This window comes from Tachysurus fulvidraco, chromosome 1, assembly GCF_022655615.1.
Source record: "Tachysurus fulvidraco isolate hzauxx_2018 chromosome 1, HZAU_PFXX_2.0, whole genome shotgun sequence".
Taxonomy (NCBI): Eukaryota; Metazoa; Chordata; class Actinopteri; order Siluriformes; family Bagridae; genus Tachysurus; species Tachysurus fulvidraco.
The window spans coordinates 39,207,171-39,232,093 of record NC_062518.1 but is presented as its reverse complement, the minus strand read 5'-3'; the positions used below and the strand labels follow the sequence as shown (position 1 = coordinate 39,232,093).

At 45.0% G+C, this 24,923-nt stretch overlaps 18 non-coding genes across 18 annotated transcripts; 9 read left to right on the top strand and 9 right to left on the bottom strand.

Moving 5' to 3' along the window:
• The first annotated feature begins 1,079 nt into the window (after window positions 1-1,079).
• On the top strand, window positions 1,080-1,152 carry trnak-uuu. The gene has a single exon. It is a non-coding gene; the product is annotated as a tRNA-Lys (tRNA).
• A 300-nt stretch (window positions 1,153-1,452) lies between these two features.
• Window positions 1,453-1,524, bottom strand: trnaw-cca. Its single transcript has one exon. It is a non-coding gene; the product is annotated as a tRNA-Trp (tRNA).
• Window positions 1,525-4,033: 2,509 nt separating this feature from the next.
• trnak-uuu lies at window positions 4,034-4,106 on the top strand. Its single transcript has one exon. It is a non-coding gene; the product is annotated as a tRNA-Lys (tRNA).
• A 300-nt stretch (window positions 4,107-4,406) lies between these two features.
• Window positions 4,407-4,478, bottom strand: trnaw-cca. The gene has a single exon. It is a non-coding gene; the product is annotated as a tRNA-Trp (tRNA).
• Window positions 4,479-5,807: 1,329 nt separating this feature from the next.
• Window positions 5,808-5,880, top strand: trnak-uuu. The gene has a single exon. It is a non-coding gene; the product is annotated as a tRNA-Lys (tRNA).
• Window positions 5,881-6,180: 300 nt separating this feature from the next.
• Window positions 6,181-6,252, bottom strand: trnaw-cca. The gene has a single exon. It is a non-coding gene; the product is annotated as a tRNA-Trp (tRNA).
• Window positions 6,253-9,302: 3,050 nt separating this feature from the next.
• trnak-uuu lies at window positions 9,303-9,375 on the top strand. The gene has a single exon. It is a non-coding gene; the product is annotated as a tRNA-Lys (tRNA).
• A 300-nt stretch (window positions 9,376-9,675) lies between these two features.
• trnaw-cca lies at window positions 9,676-9,747 on the bottom strand. The gene has a single exon. It is a non-coding gene; the product is annotated as a tRNA-Trp (tRNA).
• Window positions 9,748-12,290: 2,543 nt separating this feature from the next.
• trnak-uuu lies at window positions 12,291-12,363 on the top strand. Its single transcript has one exon. It is a non-coding gene; the product is annotated as a tRNA-Lys (tRNA).
• A 300-nt stretch (window positions 12,364-12,663) lies between these two features.
• Window positions 12,664-12,735, bottom strand: trnaw-cca. The gene has a single exon. It is a non-coding gene; the product is annotated as a tRNA-Trp (tRNA).
• Window positions 12,736-14,061: 1,326 nt separating this feature from the next.
• On the top strand, window positions 14,062-14,134 carry trnak-uuu. The gene has a single exon. It is a non-coding gene; the product is annotated as a tRNA-Lys (tRNA).
• Window positions 14,135-14,434: 300 nt separating this feature from the next.
• trnaw-cca lies at window positions 14,435-14,506 on the bottom strand. The gene has a single exon. It is a non-coding gene; the product is annotated as a tRNA-Trp (tRNA).
• Window positions 14,507-17,015: 2,509 nt separating this feature from the next.
• Window positions 17,016-17,088, top strand: trnak-uuu. The gene has a single exon. It is a non-coding gene; the product is annotated as a tRNA-Lys (tRNA).
• Window positions 17,089-17,388: 300 nt separating this feature from the next.
• Window positions 17,389-17,460, bottom strand: trnaw-cca. The gene has a single exon. It is a non-coding gene; the product is annotated as a tRNA-Trp (tRNA).
• Window positions 17,461-19,247: 1,787 nt separating this feature from the next.
• Window positions 19,248-19,320, top strand: trnak-uuu. Its single transcript has one exon. It is a non-coding gene; the product is annotated as a tRNA-Lys (tRNA).
• Window positions 19,321-19,620: 300 nt separating this feature from the next.
• On the bottom strand, window positions 19,621-19,692 carry trnaw-cca. Its single transcript has one exon. It is a non-coding gene; the product is annotated as a tRNA-Trp (tRNA).
• Window positions 19,693-23,581: 3,889 nt separating this feature from the next.
• On the top strand, window positions 23,582-23,654 carry trnak-uuu. Its single transcript has one exon. It is a non-coding gene; the product is annotated as a tRNA-Lys (tRNA).
• Window positions 23,655-23,947: 293 nt separating this feature from the next.
• trnaw-cca lies at window positions 23,948-24,019 on the bottom strand. The gene has a single exon. It is a non-coding gene; the product is annotated as a tRNA-Trp (tRNA).
• Between the last annotated feature and the right edge of the window lie 904 nt (window positions 24,020-24,923).

Here is a 24,923-nt window from a genome sequence, read left to right as displayed (position 1 = left end):
TCTCACCTTAGCACGTGAGTGTGAAGCACAACTTAGAGACTAGACAGTCTATGTGATTAGATAAAAGTTCAACTTTCTCTTGAAACTTCACATGTTCACCAGGCATACAAGTCCTTTGTGTTATTATATGTCTCAGATAACGGGCAATCAGTGGTAACGGAGATAGAAGACACGTTGGACTTCATCCTGGAATACTGCAGATGAAGTTGAATATCGCAAAATTCACGAAAAGTCCATCATGGTTTATAAATAAATTGTCTAACGTGCCAAGGACCAGAGGGGATATACATATGTATCCACCACCGCCGGTCTTCGAGATCCCCACCCGGAACCGCTTCGCCCCCCTTCGCGAGACGGACTGCGACAACGCGATCATTGGAGACTCCATCGTCCGCCACGTCCGTGCTACGGTGGCTAAAGGTAAGGCTCGCACTCACTGCTTGCCTGGTGCTCGTATTCTTGATGTCTCTGCACAGGTACCTAGAGTCGTGAGTAGAAACACCAGAGCTGTGGTTCTTCATGTCGGCTCGAACGACACCAGCCTGAGGCAGTCGGAGATCCTGAAGAGGGACTTCAACACCCTGGTGGAGACGGTTCGCAGCACAGCGCCCACGACAAGGATCATCGTGTCTGGACCGCTTCCAACGTACCAGCGAGGAATTGAAAGGTTCAGTAGACTTTTTGCTTTAAATGAATGGTTACAGTCATGGTATCAGGCTCAGAAACTACTATTATTATTCCGACCACCAAAGACAGATTCACAAATAACCTGCCTGATCTGTCTGGACTTCTTACTCTACCCTTAAACTCAAACGACCTAGATGTAATGACTAACAGCATAGACGCTATATTCACTCACACCCTCCTGATTCCGATATTTGGGCAGAGTCCAGGTATGGCCCGGATAGCTCAGTCGTTCTGGAAGTCGGTCTTTCAGGAGACAAGCTTTGGAATTGCTGAAGATTTTACTGTGGCCAGCACGAGTATAGAGCAAAAGATCAAAATAATCAGAGGACACATCTGAACGCACAGTTTCACAGTCCTGGCCCGTTTGGAACTAAAGGCGCAAGCTTGCCAGAGCCCGGATAGCTCAGTCGGTAGAGCATCAGACTTTTAATCTGAGGGTCCAGGGTTCAAGTCCCTGTTCGGGCGTTTGTACATGTGGGTGGCTGAGTTGTGAAAAGTGAAAAGAATGCTTTAGGTTGCTGCTGGTGTCTCATTGCTTCAATGTTCCAGAGCATTGGAAAATGCTTGTCTTGCTGCTGCTTTATTGTACAAATCATGTGCTAGGAGCAGATAAGATAAACCGGTATCAGTGTGTTTTCCACCTTACTTGCTGCTACCAGTGCAACAAAAACATGACCGTCACAGAAATCCGATGGCATGTAAGTCACCACATTTGACTGTGCATAAAATGCACTGACACGTTAATGCGTATGAAAGAGAAAGGCATGACCTCGACGTGATTTGAACACGCAACCTTCTGATCTGGAGTCAGACACGCTACCGTTGCGCCACGAGGTCCCAAAACCAAGGCAAAAGTGCAGCATAACGCAAACATAGATGCACACATACTTCTGCATCGACGAGGACAAAAAAATACGCGGATGAAAGTCAGAGACAAGAAGTGGACCGTGACTGCTGCGACTAGTTTCCCCCATCTTGGTAGAAGCTTTTTCAGAGTACGCAGTGGAAGTTATTTCAATACATTACATGACTGGATTCCAATACCCAACCTATTGAAGAAATATTTTTCAGCTTCTCTGTCAATTCTCACCTTAGCACGTGAGTGTGAAGCACAACTTAGAGACTAGACAGTCTATGTGATTAGATAAAAGTTCAACTTTCTCTTGAAACTTCACATGTTCACCAGGCATACAAGTCCTTTGTGTTATTATATGTCTCAGATAACGGGCAATCAGTGGTAACGGAGATAGAAGACACGTTGGACTTCATCCTGGAATACTGCAGATGAAGTTGAATATCGCAAAATTCACGAAAAGTCCATCATGGTTTATAAATAAATTGTCTAACGTGCCAAGGACCAGAGGGGATATACATATGTATCCACCACCGCCGGTCTTCGAGATCCCCACCCGGAACCGCTTCGCCCCCCTTCGCGAGACGGACTGCGACAACGCGATCATTGGAGACTCCATCGTCCGCCACGTCCGTGCTACGGTGGCTAAAGGTAAGGCTCGCACTCACTGCTTGCCTGGTGCTCGTATTCTTGATGTCTCTGCACAGGTACCTAGAGTCGTGAGTAGAAACACCAGAGCTGTGGTTCTTCATGTCGGCTCGAACGACACCAGCCTGAGGCAGTCGGAGATCCTGAAGAGGGACTTCAACACCCTGGTGGAGACGGTTCGCAGCACAGCGCCCACGACAAGGATCATCGTGTCTGGACCGCTTCCAACGTACCAGCGAGGAATTGAAAGGTTCAGTAGACTTTTTGCTTTAAATGAATGGTTACAGTCATGGTATCAGGCTCAGAAACTACTATTATTATTCCGACCACCAAAGACAGATTCACAAATAACCTGCCTGATCTGTCTGGACTTCTTACTCTACCCTTAAACTCAAACGACCTAGATGTAATGACTAACAGCATAGACGCTATATTCACTCACACCCTCAAGAGGGAGACCCGTAACCTCGAACGGAAATGGAGAAAAACTAAATTAAAGGGTTTTGAGAATTGCGTATAAGGACAGTATGTCCAGCTATAGACAGGCTCTAAAAGCTTTTATTTAGCACAGTGCATCTTTAATAAATAGGTTACAGTCAGTCCAAAATGCAGCTGCCAGAGTTCTCACTAGGACAAGAAAGTATGACCATATAACCCCAATTTTATCATCTCTACACTGGCTACCTGTTAAGTTTAGAATTGACTACAAACTGTTGCTACTCACGTACAAGGCTCTTAATGGTTTAGCTCCCATGTATCTAACTAGTCTTCTAACACGTTACAATCCTTCACGCTCTCTGAGATCACAAAACTCAGGACTTTTGGTAGTTCCCAGAATATCTAAATCTACTAAAGGTGGTAGAGCGTTCTCGTATTTAGCTCCCAAACTTTGGAATTGTCTTCCTGATAGTGTTCGGGGCTCAGACACACTTTCGCAGTTTAAATGTAGATTAAAAACTCGTCTCTTTAGTCAGGCGTACACATAATACATCCTATAGTATCATGCACTAGTACATCAGACCTTGGGCATCCAGACATTGTACCAGCTCCCAACGTCCTCTGTGGGACGATGCCTTTGGACGTCCACTGAGCCGAGGCCGACTCTAAGAATCCTGAGACATCTCCAGTTAGACTCTGTGATACTAAGGAGATCCGAAGTCCATGATCCTTACACCAATAAAACATTTAAATGACTGTATATTACAATCACACCCCCAGTGTCACCCATATGAGGATGGGTTCCCCCTTGAGTGCGGTTCCTCTCGAGGTTTCTTCCTTTACCGATTTAAGGGAGTTTTTCCTTGCCACTGCTGCCTGAGTCACCTCAGACTTGCTCATAGAGGAATAAATACATACACATTGTGAACTATATACATCTAATAATAATCTAGAATTTTTGTTCTGATAATTCTTATTTCTTTTATTATTCGTTATTTCCTTTATCATTAATTATGTCTACCTTCTGCTCTATGTTTATGTTCTGTAAAGCTGCTTTGAGACAATGTCTATTGTAAAAAGCGCTATACAAATAAACTTGAATTGAATTGAATTGAATTGAAATACATATTCTGATCCAGAGCACGAGATCGGTTTAATCGCCGGAATCCTCTTAAACATGTGCGGACACAGTCCTGATTCCGATATTTGGGCAGAGTCCAGGTATGGCCCGGATAGCTCAGTCGTTCTGGAAGTCGGTCTTTCAGGAGACAAGCTTTGGAATTGCTGAAGATTTTACTGTGGCCAGCAAGAGTATAGAGCAAAAGATCAAAATAATCAGAGGACACATCTGAACGCACAGTTTCACAGTCCTGGCCCGTTTGGAACTAAAGGCGCAAGCTTGCCAGAGCCCGGATAGCTCAGTCGGTAGAGCATCAGACTTTTAATCTGAGGGTCCAGGGTTCAAGTCCCTGTTCGGGCGTTTGTACATGTGGGTGGCTGAGTTGTGAAAAGTGAAAAGAATGCTTTAGGTTGCTGCTGGTGTCTCATTGCTTCAATGTTCCAGAGCATTGGAAAATGCTTGTCTTGCTGCTGCTTTATTGTACAAATCATGTGCTAGGAGCAGATAAGATAAACCGGTATCAGTGTGTTTTCCACCTTACTTGCTGCTACCAGTGCAACAAAAACATGACCGTCACAGAAATCCGATGGCATGTAAGTCACCACATTTGACTGTGCATAAAATGCACTGACACGTTAATGCGTATGAAAGAGAAAGGCATGACCTCGACGTGATTTGAACACGCAACCTTCTGATCTGGAGTCAGACACGCTACCGTTGCGCCACGAGGTCCCAAAACCAAGGCAAAAGTGCAGCATAACGCAAACATAGATGCACACATACTTCTGCATCGACGAGGACAAAAAAATACGCGGATGAAAGTCAGAGACAAGAAGTGGACCGTGACTGCTGCGACTAGTTTCCCCCATCTTGGTAGAAGCTTTTTCAGAGTACGCAGTGGAAGTTATTTCAATACATTACATGACTGGATTCCAATACGCAACCTATTGAAGAAATATTTTTCAGCTTCTCTGTCAATTCTCACCTTAGCACGTGAGTGTGAAGCACAACTTAGAGACTAGACAGTCTATGTGATTAGATAAAAGTTCAACTTTCTCTTGAAACTTCACATGTTCACCAGGCATACAAGTCCTTTGTGTTATTATATGTCTCAGATAACGGGCAATCAGTGGTAACGGAGATAGAAGACACGTTGGACTTCATCCTGGAATACTGCAGATGAAGTTGAATATCGCAAAATTCACGAAAAGTCCATCATGGTTTATAAATAAATTGTCTAACGTGCCAAGGACCAGAGGGGATATACATATGTATCCACCACCGCCGGTCTTCGAGATCCCCACCCGGAACCGCTTCGCCCCCCTTCGCGAGACGGACTGCGACAACGCGATCATTGGAGACTCCATCGTCCGCCACGTCCGTGCTACGGTGGCTAAAGGTAAGGCTCGCACTCACTGCTTGCCTGGTGCTCGTATTCTTGATGTCTCTGCACAGGTACCTAGAGTCGTGAGTAGAAACACCAGAGCTGTGGTTCTTCATGTCGGCTCGAACGACACCAGCCTGAGGCAGTCGGAGATCCTGAAGAGGGACTTCAACACCCTGGTGGAGACGGTTCGCAGCACAGCGCCCACGACGAGGATCATCGTGTCTGGACCGCTTCCAACGTACCAGCGAGGAATTGAAAGGTTCAGTAGACTTTTTGCTTTAAATGAATGGTTACAGTCATGGTATCAGGCTCAGAAACTACTATTATTATTCCGACCACCAAAGACAGATTCACAAATAACCTGCCTGATCTGTCTGGACTTCTTACTCTACCCTTAAACCTAACTAACGACCTAGATGTAATGACTAACAGCATAGACGCTATATTCACTCACACCCTCCTGATTCCGATATTTGGGCAGAGTCCAGGTATGGCCCGGATAGCTCAGTCGTTCTGGAAGTCGGTCTTTCAGGAGACAAGCTTTGGAATTGCTGAAGATTTTACTGTGGCCAGCACGAGTATAGAGCAAAAGATCAAAATAATCAGAGGACACATCTGAACGCACAGTTTCACAGTCCTGGCCCGTTTGGAACTAAAGGCGCAAGCTTGCCAGAGCCCGGATAGCTCAGTCGGTAGAGCATCAGACTTTTAATCTGAGGGTCCAGGGTTCAAGTCCCTGTTCGGGCGTTTGTACATGTGGGTGGCTGAGTTGTGAAAAGTGAAAAGAATGCTTTAGGTTGCTGCTGGTGTCTCATTGCTTCAATGTTCCAGAGCATTGGAAAATGCTTGTCTTGCTGCTGCTTTATTGTACAAATCATGTGCTAGGAGCAGATAAGATAAACCGGTATCAGTGTGTTTTCCACCTTACTTGCTGCTACCAGTGCAACAAAAACATGACCGTCACAGAAATCCGATGGCATGTAAGTCACCACATTTGACTGTGCATAAAATGCACTGACACGTTAATGCGTATGAAAGAGAAAGGCATGACCTCGACGTGATTTGAACACGCAACCTTCTGATCTGGAGTCAGACACGCTACCGTTGCGCCACGAGGTCCCAAAACCAAGGCAAAAGTGCAGCATAACGCAAACATAGATGCACACATACTTCTGCATCGACGAGGACAAAAAAATACGCGGATGAAAGTCAGAGACAAGAAGTGGACCGTGACTGCTGCGACTAGTTTCCCCCATCTTGGTAGAAGCTTTTTCAGAGTACGCAGTGGAAGTTATTTCAATACATTACATGACTGGATTCCAATACCCAACCTATTGAAGAAATATTTTTCAGCTTCTCTGTCAATTCTCACCTTAGCACGTGAGTGTGAAGCACAACTTAGAGACTAGACAGTCTATGTGATTAGATAAAAGTTCAACTTTCTCTTGAAACTTCACATGTTCACCAGGCATACAAGTCCTTTGTGTTATTATATGTCTCAGATAACGGGCAATCAGTGGTAACGGAGATAGAAGACACGTTGGACTTCATCCTGGAATACTGCAGATGAAGTTGAATATCGCAAAATTCACGAAAAGTCCATCATGGTTTATAAATAAATTGTCTAACGTGCCAAGGACCAGAGGGGATATACATATGTATCCACCACCGCCGGTCTTCGAGATCCCCACCCGGAACCGCTTCGCCCCCCTTCGCGAGACGGACTGCGACAACGCGATCATTGGAGACTCCATCGTCCGCCACGTCCGTGCTACGGTGGCTAAAGGTAAGGCTCGCACTCACTGCTTGCCTGGTGCTCGTATTCTTGATGTCTCTGCACAGGTACCTAGAGTCGTGAGTAGAAACACCAGAGCTGTGGTTCTTCATGTCGGCTCGAACGACACCAGCCTGAGGCAGTCGGAGATCCTGAAGAGGGACTTCAACACCCTGGTGGAGACGGTTCGCAGCACAGCGCCCACGACAAGGATCATCGTGTTGGACCGTCAGAAACTACTATTATTATTCCGACCACCAAAGACAGATTCACAAATAACCTGCCTGATCTGTCTGGACTTCTTACTCTACCTTAAACTCAAACGACCTAGATGTAATGACTAACAGCATAGACGCTATATTCACTCACACCCTCCTGATTCCGATATTTGGGCAGAGTCCAGGTATGGCCCGGATAGCTCAGTCGTTCTGGAAGTCGGTCTTTCAGGAGACAAGCTTTGGAATTGCTGAAGATTTACTGTGGCCAGCAAGAGTATAGAGCAAAAGATCAAAATAATCAGTCGGAGATCCTGAAGAGGGACTTCAACACCCTGGTGGAGACGGTTCGCAGCACAGCGCCCACGACGAGGATCATCGTGTCTGGACCGCTTCCAACGTACCAGCAAGGAATTGAAAGGTTCAGTAGACTTTTTGCTTTAAATGAATGGTTACAGTCATGGTATCAGGCTCAGAAACTACTATTATTATTCCGACCACCAAAGACAGATTTTCGCAGCACAGCGCCCACGACAGGATCATCGTGTCTGGACCGCTTCCAACGTACCAGCGAGGAATTGAAAGGTTCAGTAGACTTTTTGCTTTAAATGAATGGTTACAGTCATGGTATCAGGCTCAGAAACTACTATTATTATTCCGACCACCAAAGACAGATTCACAAATAACCTGCCTGATCTGTCTGGACTTCTTACTCTACCCTTAAACTCAAACGACCTAGATGTAATGACTAACAGCATAGACGCTATATTCACTCACACCCTCAAGAGGGAGACCCGTAACCTCGAACGGAAATGGAGAAAAACTAAATTAAAGGGTTTTGAGAATTGCGTATAAGGACAGTATGTCCAGCTATAGACAGGCTCTAAAAGCTTTTATTTAGCACAGTGCATCTTTAATAAATAGGTTACAGTCAGTCCAAAATGCAGCTGCCAGAGTTCTCACTAGGACAAGAAAGTATGACCATATAACCCCAATTTTATCATCTCTACACTGGCTACCTGTTAAGTTTAGAATTGACTACAAACTGTTGCTACTCACGTACAAGGCTCTTAATGGTTTAGCTCCCATGTATCTAACTAGTCTTCTAACACGTTACAATCCTTCACGCTCTCTGAGATCACAAAACTCAGGACTTTTGGTAGTTCCCAGAATATCTAAATCTACTAAAGGTGGTAGAGCGTTCTCGTATTTAGCTCCCAAACTTTGGAATTGTCTTCCTGATAGTGTTCGGGGCTCAGACACACTTTCCCAGTTTAAATGTAGATTAAAAACTCGTCTCTTTAGTCAGGCGTACACATAATACATCCTATAGTATCATGCACTAGTACATCAGACCTTGGGCATCCAGACATTGTACCAGCTCCCAACGTCCTCTGTGGGACGATGCCTTTGGACGTCCACTGAGCCGAGGCCGACTCTAAGAATCCTGAGACATCTCCAGTTAGACTCTGTGATACTAAGGAGATCCGAAGTCCATGATCCTTACACCAATAAAACATTTAAATGACTGTATAGTACAATCACACCCCCAGTGTCACCCATATGAGGATGGGTTCCCCCTTGAGTGCGGTTCCTCTCGAGGTTTCTTCCTTTACCGATTTAAGGGAGTTTTTCCTTGCCACTGCTGCCTGAGTCACCTCAGACTTGCTCATAGAGGAATAAATACATACACATTGTGAACTATATACATCTAATAATAATCTAGAATTTTTGTTCTGATAATTCTTATTTCTTTTATTATTCGTTATTTCCTTTATCATTAATTATGTCTACCTTCTGCTCTATGTTTATGTTCTGTAAAGCTGCTTTGAGACAATGTCTATTGTAAAAAGCGCTATACAAATAAACTTGAATTGAATTGAATTGAATTGAAATACATATTCTGATCCAGAGCACGAGATCGGTTTAATCGCCGGAATCCTCTTAAACATGTGCGGACACAGTCCTGATTCCGATATTTGGGCAGAGTCCAGGTATGGCCCGGATAGCTCAGTCGTTCTGGAAGTCGGTCTTTCAGGAGACAAGCTTTGGAATTGCTGAAGATTTTACTGTGGCCAGCAAGAGTATAGAGCAAAAGATCAAAATAATCAGAGGACACATCTGAACGCACAGTTTCACAGTCCTGGCCCGTTTGGAACTAAAGGCGCAAGCTTGCCAGAGCCCGGATAGCTCAGTCGGTAGAGCATCAGACTTTTAATCTGAGGGTCCAGGGTTCAAGTCCCTGTTCGGGCGTTTGTACATGTGGGTGGCTGAGTTGTGAAAAGTGAAAAGAATGCTTTAGGTTGCTGCTGGTGTCTCATTGCTTCAATGTTCCAGAGCATTGGAAAATGCTTGTCTTGCTGCTGCTTTATTGTACAAATCATGTGCTAGGAGCAGATAAGATAAACCGATATCAGTGTGTTTTCCACCTTACTTGCTGCTACCAGTGCAACAAAAACATGACCGTCACAGAAATCCGATGGCATGTAAGTCACCACATTTGACTGTGCATAAAATGCACTGACACGTTAATGCGTATGAAAGAGAAAGGCATGACCTCGACGTGATTTGAACACGCAACCTTCTGATCTGGAGTCAGACACGCTACCGTTGCGCCACGAGGTCCCAAAACCAAGGCAAAAGTGCAGCATAACGCAAACATAGATGCACACATACTTCTGCATCGACGAGGACAAAAAAATACGCGGATGAAAGTCAGAGACAAGAAGTGGACCGTGACTGCTGCGACTAGTTTCCCCCATCTTGGTAGAAGCTTTTTCAGAGTACGCAGTGGAAGTTATTTCAATACATTACATGACTGGATTCCAATACCCAACCTATTGAAGAAATATTTTTCAGCTTCTCTGTCAATTCTCACCTTAGCACGTGAGTGTGAAGCACAACTTAGAGACTAGACAGTCTATGTGATTAGATAAAAGTTCAACTTTCTCTTGAAACTTCACATGTTCACCAGGCATACAAGTCCTTTGTGTTATTATATGTCTCAGATAACGGGCAATCAGTGGTAACGGAGATAGAAGACACGTTGGACTTCATCCTGGAATACTGCAGATGAAGTTGAATATCGCAAAATTCACGGAAAGTCCATCATGGTTTATAAATAAATTGTCTAACGTGCCAAGGACCAGAGGGGATATACATATGTATCCACCACCGCCGGTCTTCGAGATCCCCACCCGGAACCGCTTCGCCCCCCTTCGCGAGACGGACTGCGACAACGCGATCATTGGAGACTCCATCGTCCGCCACGTCCGTGCTACGGTGGCTAAAGGTAAGGCTCGCACTCACTGCTTGCCTGGTGCTCGTATTCTTGATGTCTCTGCACAGGTACCTAGAGTCGTGAGTAGAAACACCAGAGCTGTGGTTCTTCATGTCGGCTCGAACGACACCAGCCTGAGGCAGTCGGAGATCCTGAAGAGGGACTTCAACACCCTGGTGGAGACGGTTCGCAGCACAGCGCCCACGACGAGGATCATCGTGTCTGGACCGCTTCCAACGTACCAGCGAGGAATTGAAAGGTTCAGTAGACTTTTTGCTTTAAATGAATGGTTACAGTCATGGTATCAGGCTCAGAAACTACTATTATTATTCCGACCACCAAAGACAGATTCACAAATAACCTGCCTGATCTGTCTGGACTTCTTACTCTACCCTTAAACTCAAACGACCTAGATGTAATGACTAACAGCATAGACGCTATATTCACTCACACCCTCAAGAGGGAGACCCGTAACCTCGAACGGAAATGGAGAAAAACTAAATTAAAGGGTTTTGAGAATTGCGTATAAGGACAGTATGTCCAGCTATAGACAGGCTCTAAAAGCTTTTATTTAGCACAGTGCATCTTTAATAAATAGGTTACAGTCAGTCCAAAATGCAGCTGCCAGAGTTCTCACTAGGACAAGAAAGTATGACCATATTACCCCAATTTTATCATCTCTACACTGGCTACCTGTTAAGTTTAGAATTGACTACAAACTGTTGCTACTCACGTACAAGGCTCTTAATGGTTTAGCTCCCATGTATCTAACTAGTCTTCTAACACGTTACAATCCTTCACGCTCTCTGAGATCACAAAACTCAGGACTTTTGGTAGTTCCCAGAATATCTAAATCTACTAAAGGTGGTAGAGCGTTCTCGTATTTAGCTCCCAAACTTTGGAATTGTCTTCCTGATAGTGTTCGGGGCTCAGACACACTTTCCCAGTTTAAATGTAGATTAAAAACTCGTCTCTTTAGTCAGGCGTACACATAATACATCCTATAGTATCATGCACTAGTACATCAGACCTTGGGCATCCAGACATTGTACCAGCTCCCAACGTCCTCTGTGGGACGATGCCTTTGGACGTCCACTGAGCCGAGGCCGACTCTAAGAATCCTGAGACATCTCCAGTTAGACTCTGTGATACTAAGGAGATCCGAAGTCCATGATCCTTACACCAATAAAACATTTAAATGACTGTATATTACAATCACACCCCCAGTGTCACCCATATGAGGATGGGTTCCCCCTTGAGTGCGGTTCCTCTCGAGGTTTCTTCCTTTACCGATTTAAGGGAGTTTTTCCTTGCCACTGCTGCCTGAGTCACCTCAGACTTGCTCATAGAGGAATAAATACATACACATTGTGAACTATATACATCTAATAATAATCTAGAATTTTTGTTCTGATAATTCTTATTTCTTTTATTATTCGTTATTTCCTTTATCATTAATTATGTCTACCTTCTGCTCTATGTTTATGTTCTGTAAAGCTGCTTTGAGACAATGTCTATTGTAAAAAGCGCTATACAAATAAACTTGAATTGAATTGAATTGAATTGAAATACATATTCTGATCCAGAGCACGAGATCGGTTTAATCGCCGGAATCCTCTTAAACATGTGCGGACACAGTCCTGATTCCGATATTTGGTGGCTAAAGGTAAGGCTCGCACTCACTGCTTGCCTGGTGCTCGTATTCTTGATGTCTCTGCACAGGTACCTAGAGTCGTGAGTAGAAACACCAGAGCTGTGGTTCTTCATGTCGGCTCGAACGACACCAGCCTGAGGCAGTCGGAGATCCTGAAGAGGGACTTCAGACACATCTGAACGCACAGTTTCACCGTCCTGGCCCGTTTGGAACTAAAGGCGCAAGCTTGCCAGAGCCCGGATAGCTCAGTCGGTAGAGCATCAGACTTTTAATCTGAGGGTCCAGGGTTCAAGTCCCTGTTCGGGCGTTTGTACATGTGGGTGGCTGAGTTGTGAAAAGTGAAAAGAATGCTTTAGGTTGCTGCTGGTGTCTCATTGCTTCAATGTTCCAGAGCATTGGAAAATGCTTGTCTTGCTGCTGCTTTATTGTACAAATCATGTGCTAGGAGCAGATAAGATAAACCGATATCAGTGTGTTTTCCACCTTACTTGCTGCTACCAGTGCAACAAAAACATGACCGTCACAGAAATCCGATGGCATGTAAGTCACCACATTTGACTGTGCATAAAATGCACTGACACGTTAATGCGTATGAAAGAGAAAGGCATGACCTCGACGTGATTTGAACACGCAACCTTCTGATCTGGAGTCAGACACGCTACCGTTGCGCCACGAGGTCCCAAAACCAAGGCAAAAGTGCAGCATAACGCAAACATAGATGCACACATACTTCTGCATCGACGAGGACAAAAAAATACGCGGATGAAAGTCAGAGACAAGAAGTGGACCGTGACTGCTGCGACTAGTTTCCCCCATCTTGGTAGAAGCTTTTTCAGAGTACGCAGTGGAAGTTATTTCAATACATTACATGACTGGATTCCAATACCCAACCTATTGAAGAAATATTTTTCAGCTTCTCTGTCAATTCTCACCTTAGCACGTGAGTGTGAAGCACAACTTAGAGACTAGACAGTCTATGTGATTAGATAAAAGTTCAACTTTCTCTTGAAACTTCACATGTTCACCAGGCATACAAGTCCTTTGTGTTATTATATGTCTCAGATAACGGGCAATCAGTGGTAACGGAGATAGAAGACACGTTGGACTTCATCCTGGAATACTGCAGATGAAGTTGAATATCGCAAAATTCACGAAAAGTCCATCATGGTTTATAAATAAATTGTCTAACGTGCCAAGGACCAGAGGGGATATACATATGTATCCACCACCGCCGGTCTTCGAGATCCCCACCCGGAACCGCTTCGCCCCCCTTCGCGAGACGGACTGCGACAACGCGATCATTGGAGACTCCATCGTCCGCCACGTCCGTGCTACGGTGGCTAAAGGTAAGGCTCGCACTCACTGCTTGCCTGGTGCTCGTATTCTTGATGTCTCTGCACAGGTACCTAGAGTCGTGAGTAGAAACACCAGAGCTGTGGTTCTTCATGTCGGCTCGAACGACACCAGCCTGAGGCAGTCGGAGATCCTGAAGAGGGACTTCAACACCCTGGTGGAGACGGTTCGCAGCACAGCGCCCACGACGAGGATCATCGTGTCTGGACCGCTTCCAACGTACCAGCGAGGAATTGAAAGGTTCAGTAGACTTTTTGCTTTAAATGAATGGTTACAGTCATGGTATCAGGCTCAGAAACTACTATTATTATTCCGACCACCAAAGACAGATTCACAAATAACCTGCCTGATCTGTCTGGACTTCTTACTCTACCCTTAAACTCAAACGACCTAGATGTAATGACTAACAGCATAGACGCTATATTCACTCACACCCTCCTGATTCCGATATTTGGGCAGAGTCCAGGTATGGCCCGGATAGCTCAGTCGTTCTGGAAGTCGGTCTTTCAGGAGACAAGCTTTGGAATTGCTGAAGATTTTACTGTGGCCAGCAAGAGTATAGAGCAAAAGATCAAAATAATCAGAGGACACATCTGAACGCACAGTTTCACAGTCCTGGCCCGTTTGGAACTAAAGGCGCAAGCTTGCCAGAGCCCGGATAGCTCAGTCGGTAGAGCATCAGACTTTTAATCTGAGGGTCCAGGGTTCAAGTCCCTGTTCGGGCGTTTGTACATGTGGGTGGCTGAGTTGTGAAAAGTGAAAAGAATGCTTTAGGTTGCTGCTGGTGTCTCATTGCTTCAATGTTCCAGAGCATTGGAAAATGCTTGTCTTGCTGCTGCTTTATTGTACAAATCATGTGCTAGGAGCAGATAAGATAAACCGGTATCAGTGTGTTTTCCACCTTACTTGCTGCTACCAGTGCAACAAAAACATGACCGTCACAGAAATCCGATGGCATGTAAGTCACCACATTTGACTGTGCATAAAATGCACTGACACGTTAATGCGTATGAAAGAGAAAGGCATGACCTCGACGTGATTTGAACACGCAACCTTCTGATCTGGAGTCAGACACGCTACCGTTGCGCCACGAGGTCCCAAAACCAAGGCAAAAGTGCAGCATAACGCAAACATAGATGCACACATACTTCTGCATCGACGAGGACAAAAAAATACGCGGATGAAAGTCAGAGACAAGAAGTGGACCGTGACTGCTGCGACTAGTTTCCCCCATCTTGGTAGAAGCTTTTTCAGAGTACGCAGTGGAAGTTATTTCAATACATTACATGACTGGATTCCAATACCCAACCTATTGAAGAAATATTTTTCAGCTTCTCTGTCAATTCTCACCTTAGCACGTGAGTGTGAAGCACAACTTAGAGACTAGACAGTCTATGTGATTAGATAAAAGTTCAACTTTCTCTTGAAACTTCACATGTTCACCAGGCATACAAGTCCTTTGTGTTATTATATGTCTCAGATAACGGGCAATCAGTGGTAACGGAGATAGAAGACACGTTGGACTTCATCCTGGAATACTGCAGATGAAGTTGAATATCGCAAAATTCACGAAAAGTCCATCATGGTTTATAAATAAATTGTCTAACGTGCCAAGGACCAGAGGGGATATACATATGTATCCACCACCGCCGGTCTTCGAGATCCCCACCCGGAACCGCTTCGCCCCCCTTCGCGAGACGGACTGCGACAACGCGATCATTGGAGACTCCATCGTCCGCCACGTCCGTGCTACGGTGGCTAAAGGTAAGGCTCGCACTCACTGCTTGCCTGGTGCTCGTATTCTTGATGTCTCTGCACAGGTACCTAGAGTCGTGAGTAGAAACACCAGAGCTGTGGTTCTTCATGTCGGCTCGAACGACACCAGCCTGAGGCAGTCGGAGATCCTGAAGAGGGACTTCAACACCCTGGTGGAGACGGTTCGCAGCACAGCGCCCACGACGAGGATCATCGTGTCTGGACCGCTTCCAACGTACCAGCGAGGAATTGAAAGGTTCAGTAGACTTTTTGCTTTAAATGAATGGTTACAGTCATGGTATCAGGCTCAGAAACTACTATTATTATTCCGACCACCAAAGACAGATTCACAAATAACCTGCCTGATCTGTCTGGACTTCTTACTCTACCCTTAAACTCAAACGACCTAGATGTAATGACTAACAGCATAGACGCTATATTCACTCACACCCTCAAGAGGGAGACCCGTAACCTCGAACGGAAATGGAGAAAAACTAAATTAAAGGGTTTTGAGAATTGCGTATAAGGACAGTATGTCCAGCTATAGACAGGCTCTAAAAGCTTTTATTTAGCACAGTGCATCTTTAATAAATAGGTTACAGTCAGTCCAAAATGCAGCTGCCAGAGTTCTCACTAGGACAAGAAAGTATGACCATATAACCCCAATTTTATCATCTCTACACTGGCTACCTGTTAAGTTTAGAATTGACTACAAACTGTTGCTACTCACGTACAAGGCTCTTAATGGTTTAGCTCCCATGTATCTAACTAGTCTTCTAACACGTTACAATCCTTCACGCTCTCTGAGATCACAAAACTCAGGACTTTTGGTAGTTCCCAGAATATCTAAATCTACTAAAGGTGGTAGAGCGTTCTCGTATTTAGCTCCCAAACTTTGGAATTGTCTTCCTGATAGTGTTCGGGGCTCAGACACACTTTCCCAGTTTAAATGTAGATTAAAAACTCGTCTCTTTAGTCAGGCGTACACATAATACATCCTATAGTATCATGCACTAGTACATCAGACCTTGGGCATCCAGACATTGTACCAGCTCCCAACGTCCTCTGTGGGACGATGCCTTTGGACGTCCACTGAGCCGAGGCCGACTCTAAGAATCCTGAGACATCTCCAGTTAGACTCTGTGATACTAAGGAGATCCGAAGTCCATGATCCTTACACCAATAAAACATTTAAATGACTGTATAGTACAATCACACCCCCAGTGTCACCCATATGAGGATGGGTTCCCCCTTGAGTGCGGTTCCTCTCGAGGTTTCTTCCTTTACCGATTTAAGGGAGTTTTTCCTTGCCACTGCTGCCTGAGTCACCTCAGACTTGCTCATAGAGGAATAAATACATACACATTGTGAACTATATACATCTAATAATAATCTAGAATTTTTGTTCTGATAATTCTTATTTCTTTTATTATTCGTTATTTCCTTTATCATTAATTATGTCTACCTTCTGCTCTATGTTTATGTTCTGTAAAGCTGCTTTGAGACAATGTCTATTGTAAAAAGCGCTATACAAATAAACTTGAATTGAATTGAATTGAATTGAAATACATATTCTGATCCAGAGCACGAGATCGGTTTAATCGCCGGAATCCTCTTAAACATGTGCGGACACAGTCCTGATTCCGATATTTGGGCAGAGTCCAGGTATGGCCCGGATAGCTCAGTCGTTCTGGAAGTCGGTCTTTCAGGAGACAAGCTTTGGAATTGCTGAAGATTTTACTGTGGCCAGCAAGAGTATAGAGCAAAAGATCAAAATAATCAGAGGACACATCTGAACGCACAGTTTCACAGTCCTGGCCCGTTTGGAACTAAAGGCGCAAGCTTGCCAGAGCCCGGATAGCTCAGTCGGTAGAGCATCAGACTTTTAATCTGAGGGTCCAGGGTTCAAGTCCCTGTTCGGGCGTTTGTACATGTGGGTGGCTGAGTTGTGAAAAGTGAAAAGAATGCTTTAGGTTGCTGCTGGTGTCTCATTGCTTCAATGTTCCAGAGCATTGGAAAATGCTTGTCTTGCTGCTGCTTTATTGTACAAATCATGTGCTAGGAGCAGATAAGATAAACCGGTATCAGTGTGTTTTCCACCTTACTTGCTGCTACCAGTGCAACAAAAACATGACCGTCACAGAAATCCGATGGCATGTAAGTCACCACATTTGACTGTGCATAAAATGCACTGACACGTTAATGCGTATGAAAGAGAAAGGCATGACCTCGACGTGATTTGAACACGCAACCTTCTGATCTGGAGTCAGACACGCTACCGTTGCGCCACGAGGTCCCAAAACCAAGGCAAAAGTGCAGCATAACGCAAACATAGATGCACACATACTTCTGCATCGACGAGGACAAAAAAATACGCGGATGAAAGTCAGAGACAAGAAGTGGACCGTGACTGCTGCGACTAGTTTCCCCCATCTTGGTAGAAGCTTTTTCAGAGTACGCAGTGGAAGTTATTTCAATACATTACATGACTGGATTCCAATACCCAACCTATTGAAGAAATATTTTTCAGCTTCTCTGTCAATTCTCACCTTAGCACGTGAGTGTGAAGCACAACTTAGAGACTAGACAGTCTATGTGATTAGATAAAAGTTCAACTTTCTCTTGAAACTTCACATGTTCACCAGGCATACAAGTCCTTTGTGTTATTATATGTCTCAGATAACGGGCAATCAGTGGTAACGGAGATAGAAGACACGTTGGACTTCATCCTGGAATACTGCAGATGAAGTTGAATATCGCAAAATTCACGAAAAGTCCATCATGGTTTATAAATAAATTGTCTAACGTGCCAAGGACCAGAGGGGATATACATATGTATCCACCACCGCCGGTCTTCGAGATCCCCACCCGGAACCGCTTCGCCCCCCTTCGCGAGACGGACTGCGACAACGCGATCATTGGAGACTCCATCGTCCGCCACGTCCGTGCTACGGTGGCTAAAGGTAAGGCTCGCACTCACTGCTTGCCTGGTGCTCGTATTCTTGATGTCTCTGCACAGGTACCTAGAGTCGTGAGTAGAAACACCAGAGCTGTGGTTCTTCATGTCGGCTCGAACGACACCAGCCTGAGGCAGTCGGAGATCCTGAAGAGGGACTTCAACACCCTGGTGGAGACGGTTCGCAGCACAGCGCCCACGACGAGGATCATCGTGTCTGGACCGCTTCCAACGTACCAGCGAGGAATTGAAAGGTTCAGTAGACTTTTTGCTTTAAATGAATGGTTACAGTCATGGTATCAGGCTCAGAAACTACTATTATTATTCCGACCACCAAAGACAGATTCACAAATAACCTGCCTGATCTGTCTGGACTTCTTACTCTACCCTTAAACTCAAACGACCTAGATGTAATGACTAACAGCATAGACGCTATATTCACTCACACCTCTCCTGATTCCGATATTTGGGCAGAGTCCAGGTATGGCCCGGATAGCTCAGTCGTTCTGGAAGTCGGTCTTTCAGGAGACAAGCTTTGGAATTGCTGAAGATTTTACTGTGGCCAGCAAGAGTATAGAGCAAAAGATCAAAATAATCAGTCGGAGATCCTGAAGAGGGACTTCAACACCCTGGTGGAGACGGTTCGCAGCACAGCGCCCACGACGAGGATCATCGTGTCTGGACCGCTTCCAACGTACCAGCGAGGAATTGAAAGGTTCAGTAGACTTTTTGCTTTAAATGAATGGTTACAGTCATGGTATCAGGCTCAGAAACTACTATTATTATTCCGACCACCAAAGACAGATTCACAAATAACCTGCCTGATCTGTCTGGACTTCTTACTCTACCCTTAAACTCAAACGACCTAGATGTAATGACTAACAGCATAGACGCTATATTCACTCACACCCTCCTGATTCCGATATTTGGGCAGAGTCCAGGTATGGCCCGGATAGCTCAGTCGTTCTGGAAGTCGGTCTTTCAGGAGACAAGCTTTGGAATTGCTGAAGATTTTACTGTGGCCAGCAAGAGTATAGAGCAAAAGATCAAAATAATCAGAGGACACATCTGAACGCACAGTTTCACAGTCCTGGCCCGTTTGGAACTAAAGGCGCAAGCTTGCCAGAGCCCGGATAGCTCAGTCGGTAGAGCATCAGACTTTTAATCTGAGGCTCCAGGGTTCAAGTCCCTGTTCGGGCGTTTGTACATGTGTGTGGCTGAGTTGTGAAAAGTGAAAAGAATGCTTTAGGTTGCTGCTGGTGTCTCATTGCTTCAATGTTCCAGAGCATTGGAAAATGCTTGTCTTGCTGCTGCTTTATTGTACAAATCATGTGCTAGGAGCAGATAAGATAAACCGGTATCAGTGTGTTTTCCACCTTACTTGCTGCTACCAGTGCAACAAAAACATGACCGTCACAGAAATCCGATGGCATGTAAGTCACCACATTTGACTGTGCATAAAATGCACTGACACGTTAATGCGTATGAAAGAGAAAGGCATGACCTCGACGTGATTTGAACACGCAACCTTCTGATCTGGAGTCAGACACGCTACCGTTGCGCCACGAGGTCCCAAAACCGAGGCAAAAGTGCAGCATAACGCAAACATAGATGCACACATACTTCTGCATCGACGAGCACAAAAAAATACGCGGATGAAAGTCAGAGACAAGAAGTGGACCGTGACTGCTGCGACTAGTTTCCCCCATCTTGGTAGAAGGAATTTCAGAGTACGAAGTGGAAGTTATTTCAATACATTACATGACTGGATTCCAATACCCAACCTATTGAAGAAATATTTTTCAGCTTCTCTGTCAATTCTCACCTTAGCACGTGACTGTGAAGCACAACTTAGAGACTAGACAGTCTATGTGATTAGATAAAAGTTCAACTTTCTCTTGAAACTTCACATGTTCACCAGGCATACAAGTCCTTTGTGTTATTATATGTCTCAGATAACGGGCAATCAGTGGTAACGGAAATAGAAGACACGTTGGACTTCATCCTGGAATACTGCAGATGAAGTTGAATATCGCAAAATTCACGAAAAGTCCATCATGGTTTATAAATAAATTGTCTAACGTGCCAAGGACCAGAGGGGATATACATATGTATCCACCACCGCCGGTCTTCGAGATCCCCACCCGGAACCGCTTCGCCCCCCTTTGCGAGACGGACTGCGACAACGCGATCATTGGAGACTCCATCGTCCGCCACGTCCGTGCTACGGTGGCTAAAGGTAAGGCTCGCACTCACTGCTTGCCTGGTGCTCGCATTCTTGATGTCTCTGCACAGGTACCTAGAGTCGTGAGTAGAAACACCAGAGCTGTGGTTCTTCATGTCGGCTCGAACGACAGCAGCCTGAGGCAGTCGGAGATCCTGAAGAGGGACTTCAACACCCTGGTGGAGACGGTTCGCAGCACAGCGCCCACGACGAGGATCATCGTGTCTGGACCGCTTCCAACGTACCAGCGAGGAATTGAAAGGTTCAGTAGACTTTTTGCTTTAAATGAATGGTTACAGTCATGGTATCAGGCTCAGAAACTACTATTATTATTCCGACCACCAAAGACAGATTCACAAATAACCTGCCTGATCTGTCTGGACTTCTTACTCTACCCTTAAACTCAAACGACCTAGATGTAATGACTAACAGCATAGACGCTATATTCACTCACACCCTCCTGATTCCGATATTTGGGCAGAGTCCAGGTATGGCCCGGATAGCTCAGTCGTTCTGGAAGTCGGTCTTTCAGGAGACAAGCTTTGGAATTGCTGAAGATTTTACTGTGGCCAGCAAGAGTATACAGCAAAAGATCAAAATAATCAGTCGGAGATCCTGAAGAGGGACTTCAACACCCTGGTGGAGACGGTTCGCAGCACAGCGCCCACGACGAGGATCATCGTGTCTGGACCGCTTCCAACGTACCAGCGAGGAATTGAAAGGTTCAGTAGACTTTTTGCTTTAAATGAATGGTTACAGTCATGGTATCAGGCTCAGAAACTACTATTATTATTCCGACCACCAAAGACAGATTCACAAATAACCTGCCTGATCTGTCTGGACTTCTTACTCTACCCTTAAACTCAAACGACCTAGATGTAATGACTAACAGCATAGACGCTATATTCACTCACACTCTCCTGATTCCGATATTTGGGCAGAGTCCAGGTATGGCCCGGATAGCTCAGTCGTTCTGGAAGTCGGTCTTTCAGGAGACAAGCTTTGGAATTGCTGAAGATTTTACTGTGGCCAGCAAGAGTATAGAGCAAAAGATCAAAATAATCAGTCGGAGATCCTGAAGAGGGACTTCAACACCCTGGTGGAGACGGTTCGCAGCACAGCGCCCACGACGAGGATCATCGTGTCTGGACCGCTTCCAACGTACCAGCAAGGAATTGAAAGGTTCAGTAGACTTTTTGCTTTAAATGAATGGTTACAGTCATGGTATCAGGCTCAGAAACTACTATTATTATTCCGACCACCAAAGACAGATTCACAAATAACCTGCCTGATCTGTCTGGACTTCTTACTCTACCCTTAAACTCAAACGACCTAGATGTAATGACTAACAGCATAGACGCTATATTCACTCACACTCTCCTGATTCCGATATTTGGGCAGAGTCCAGGTATGGCCCGGATAGCTCAGTCGTTCTGGAAGTCGGTCTTTCAGGAGACAAGCTTTGGAATTGCTGAAGATTTTACTGTGGCCAGCAAGAGTATAGAGCAAAAGATCAAAATAATCAGTCGGAGATCCTGAAGAGGGACTTCAACACCCTGGTGGAGACGGTTCGCAGCACAGCGCCCACGACGAGGATCATCGTGTCTGGACCGCTTCCAACGTACCAGCGAGGAATTGAAAGGTTCAGTAGACTTTTTGCTTTAAATGAATGGTTACAGTCATGGTATCAGGCTCAGAAACTACTATTATTATTCCGACCACCAAAGACAGATTCACAAATAACCTGCCTGATCTGTCTGGACTTCTTACTCTACCCTTAAACTCAAACGACCTAGATGTAATGACTAACAGCATAGACGCTATATTCACTCACACCCTCAAGAGGGAGACCCGTAACCTCGAACGGAAATGGAGAAAAACTAAATTAAAGGGTTTTGAGAATTGTGTATAAGGACAGTATGTCCAGCTATAGACAGGCTCTAAAAGCTTTTATTTAGCACAGTGCATCTTTAATAAATAGGTTACAGTTAGTCCAAAATGCAGCTGCCAGAGTTCTCACTAGGACAAGAAAGTATGACCATATAACCCCAATTTTATCATCTCTACACTGGCTACCTGTTAAGTTTAGAATTGACTACAAACTGTTGCTACTCACGTACAAGGCTCTTAATGGTTTAGCTCCCATGTATCTAACTAGTCTTCTAACACGTTACAATCCTTCACGCTCTCTGAGATCACAAAACTCAGGACTTTTGGTAGTTCCCAGAATATCTAAATCTACTAAAGGTGGTAGAGCGTTCTCGTATTTAGCTCCCAAACTTTGGAATTGTCTTCCTGATAGTGTTCGGGGCTCAGACACACTTTCCCAGTTTAAATGTAGATTAAAAACTCGTCTCTTTAGTCAGGCGTACACATAATACATCCTATAGTATCATGCACTAGTACATCAGACCTTGGGCATCCAGACATTGTACCAGCTCCCCACGTCCTCTGTGGGACGATGCCTTTGGACGTCCACTGAGCCGAGGCCGACTCTAAGAATCCTGAGACATCTCCAGTTAGACTCTGTGATACTAAGGAGATCCGAAGTCCATGATCCTTACACCAATAAAACATTTAAATGACTGTATATTACAATCACACCCCCAGTGTCACCCATATGAGGATGGGTTCCCCCTTGAGTGCGGTTCCTCTCGAGGTTTCTTCCTTTACCGATTTAAGGGAGTTTTTCCTTGCCACTGCTGCCTGAGTCACCTCAGACTTGCTCATAGAGGAATAAATACATACACATTGTGAACTATATACATCTAATAATAATCTAGAATTTTTGTTCTGATAATTCTTATTTCTTTTATTATTCGTTATTTCCTTTATCATTAATTATGTCTACCTTCTGCTCTATGTTTATGTTCTGTAAAGCTGCTTTGAGACAATGTCTATTGTAAAAAGCGCTATACAAATAAACTTGAATTGAATTGAATTGAATTGAAATACATATTCTGATCCAGAGCACGAGATCGGTTTAATCGCCGGAATCCTCTTAAACATGTGCGGACACAGTCCTGATTCCGATATTTGGGCAGAGTCCAGGTATGGCCCGGATAGCTCAGTCGTTCTGGAAGTCGGTCTTTCAGGAGACAAGCTTTGGAATTGCTGAAGATTTTACTGTGGCCAGCAAGAGTATAGAGCAAAAGATCAAAATAATCAGAGGACACATCTGAACGCACAGTTTCACAGTCCTGGCCCGTTTGGAACTAAAGGCGCAAGCTTGCCAGAGCCCGGATAGCTCAGTCGGTAGAGCATCAGACTTTTAATCTGAGGGTCCAGGGTTAGAGTCCCTGTTCGGGCGTTTGTACATGTGGGTGGCTGAGTTGTGAAAAGAATGCTTTAGGTTGCTGCTGGTGTCTCATTGCTTCAATGTTCCAGAGCATTGGAAAATGCTTGTCTTGCTGCTGCTTTATTGTACAAATCATGTGCTAGGAGCAGATAAGATAAACCGGTATCAGTGTGTTTTCCACCTTACTTGCTGCTACCAGTGCACCAAAAACATGACCGTCACAGAAATCCGATGGCATGTAAGTCACCACATTTGACTGTGCATAAAATGCACTGACACGTTAATGCGTATGAAAGAGAAAGGCATGACCTCGACGTGATTTGAACACGCAACCTTCTGATCTGGAGTCAGACACGCTACCGTTGCGCCACGAGGTCCCAAAACCGAGGCAAAAGTGCAGCATAACGCAAACATAGATGCACACATACTTCTGCATCGACGAGGACAATAAAATACGCGGATGAAAGTCAGAGACAAGAAGTGGACCGTGACTGCTGCGACTAGTTTCCCCCATCTTGGAAGAAGCTTTTTCAGAGTACGCAGTGGAAGTTATTTCAATACATTACATGACTGGATTCCAATACCCAACCTATTGAAGAAATATTTTTCAGCTTCTCTGTCAATTCTCACCTTAGCACGTGAGTGTGAAGCACAACTTAGAGACTAGACAGTCTATGTGATTAGATAACAGTTCAACTTTCTCTTGAAACTTCACATGTTCACCAGGCATACAAGTCCTTTGTGTTATTATATGTCTCAGATAACGGCCAATCAGTGGTAACGGAAATAGAAGACACGTTGGACTTCATCCTGGAATACTGCAGATGAAGTTGAATATCGCAAAATTCACGAAAAGTCCATCATGGTTTATAAATAAATTGTCTAACGTGCCAAGGACCAGAGGGGATATACATATGTATCCACCACCGCCGGTCTTCGAGATCCCCACCCGGAACCGCTTCGCCCCCCTTCGCGAGACGGACTGCGACAACGCGATCATTGGAGACTCCATCGTCCGCCACGTCCGTGCTACGGTGGCTAAAGGTAAGGCTCGCACTCACTGCTTGCCTGGTGCTCGCATTCTTGATGTCTCTGCACAGGTACCTAGAGTCGTGAGTAGAAACACCAGAGCTGTGGTTCTTCATGTCGGCTCGAACGACACCAGCCTGAGGCAGTCGGAGATCCTGAAGAGGGACTTCAACACCCTGGTGGAGACGGTTCGCAGCACAGCGCCCACGACGAGGATCATCGTGTCTGGACCGCTTCCAACGTACCAGCGAG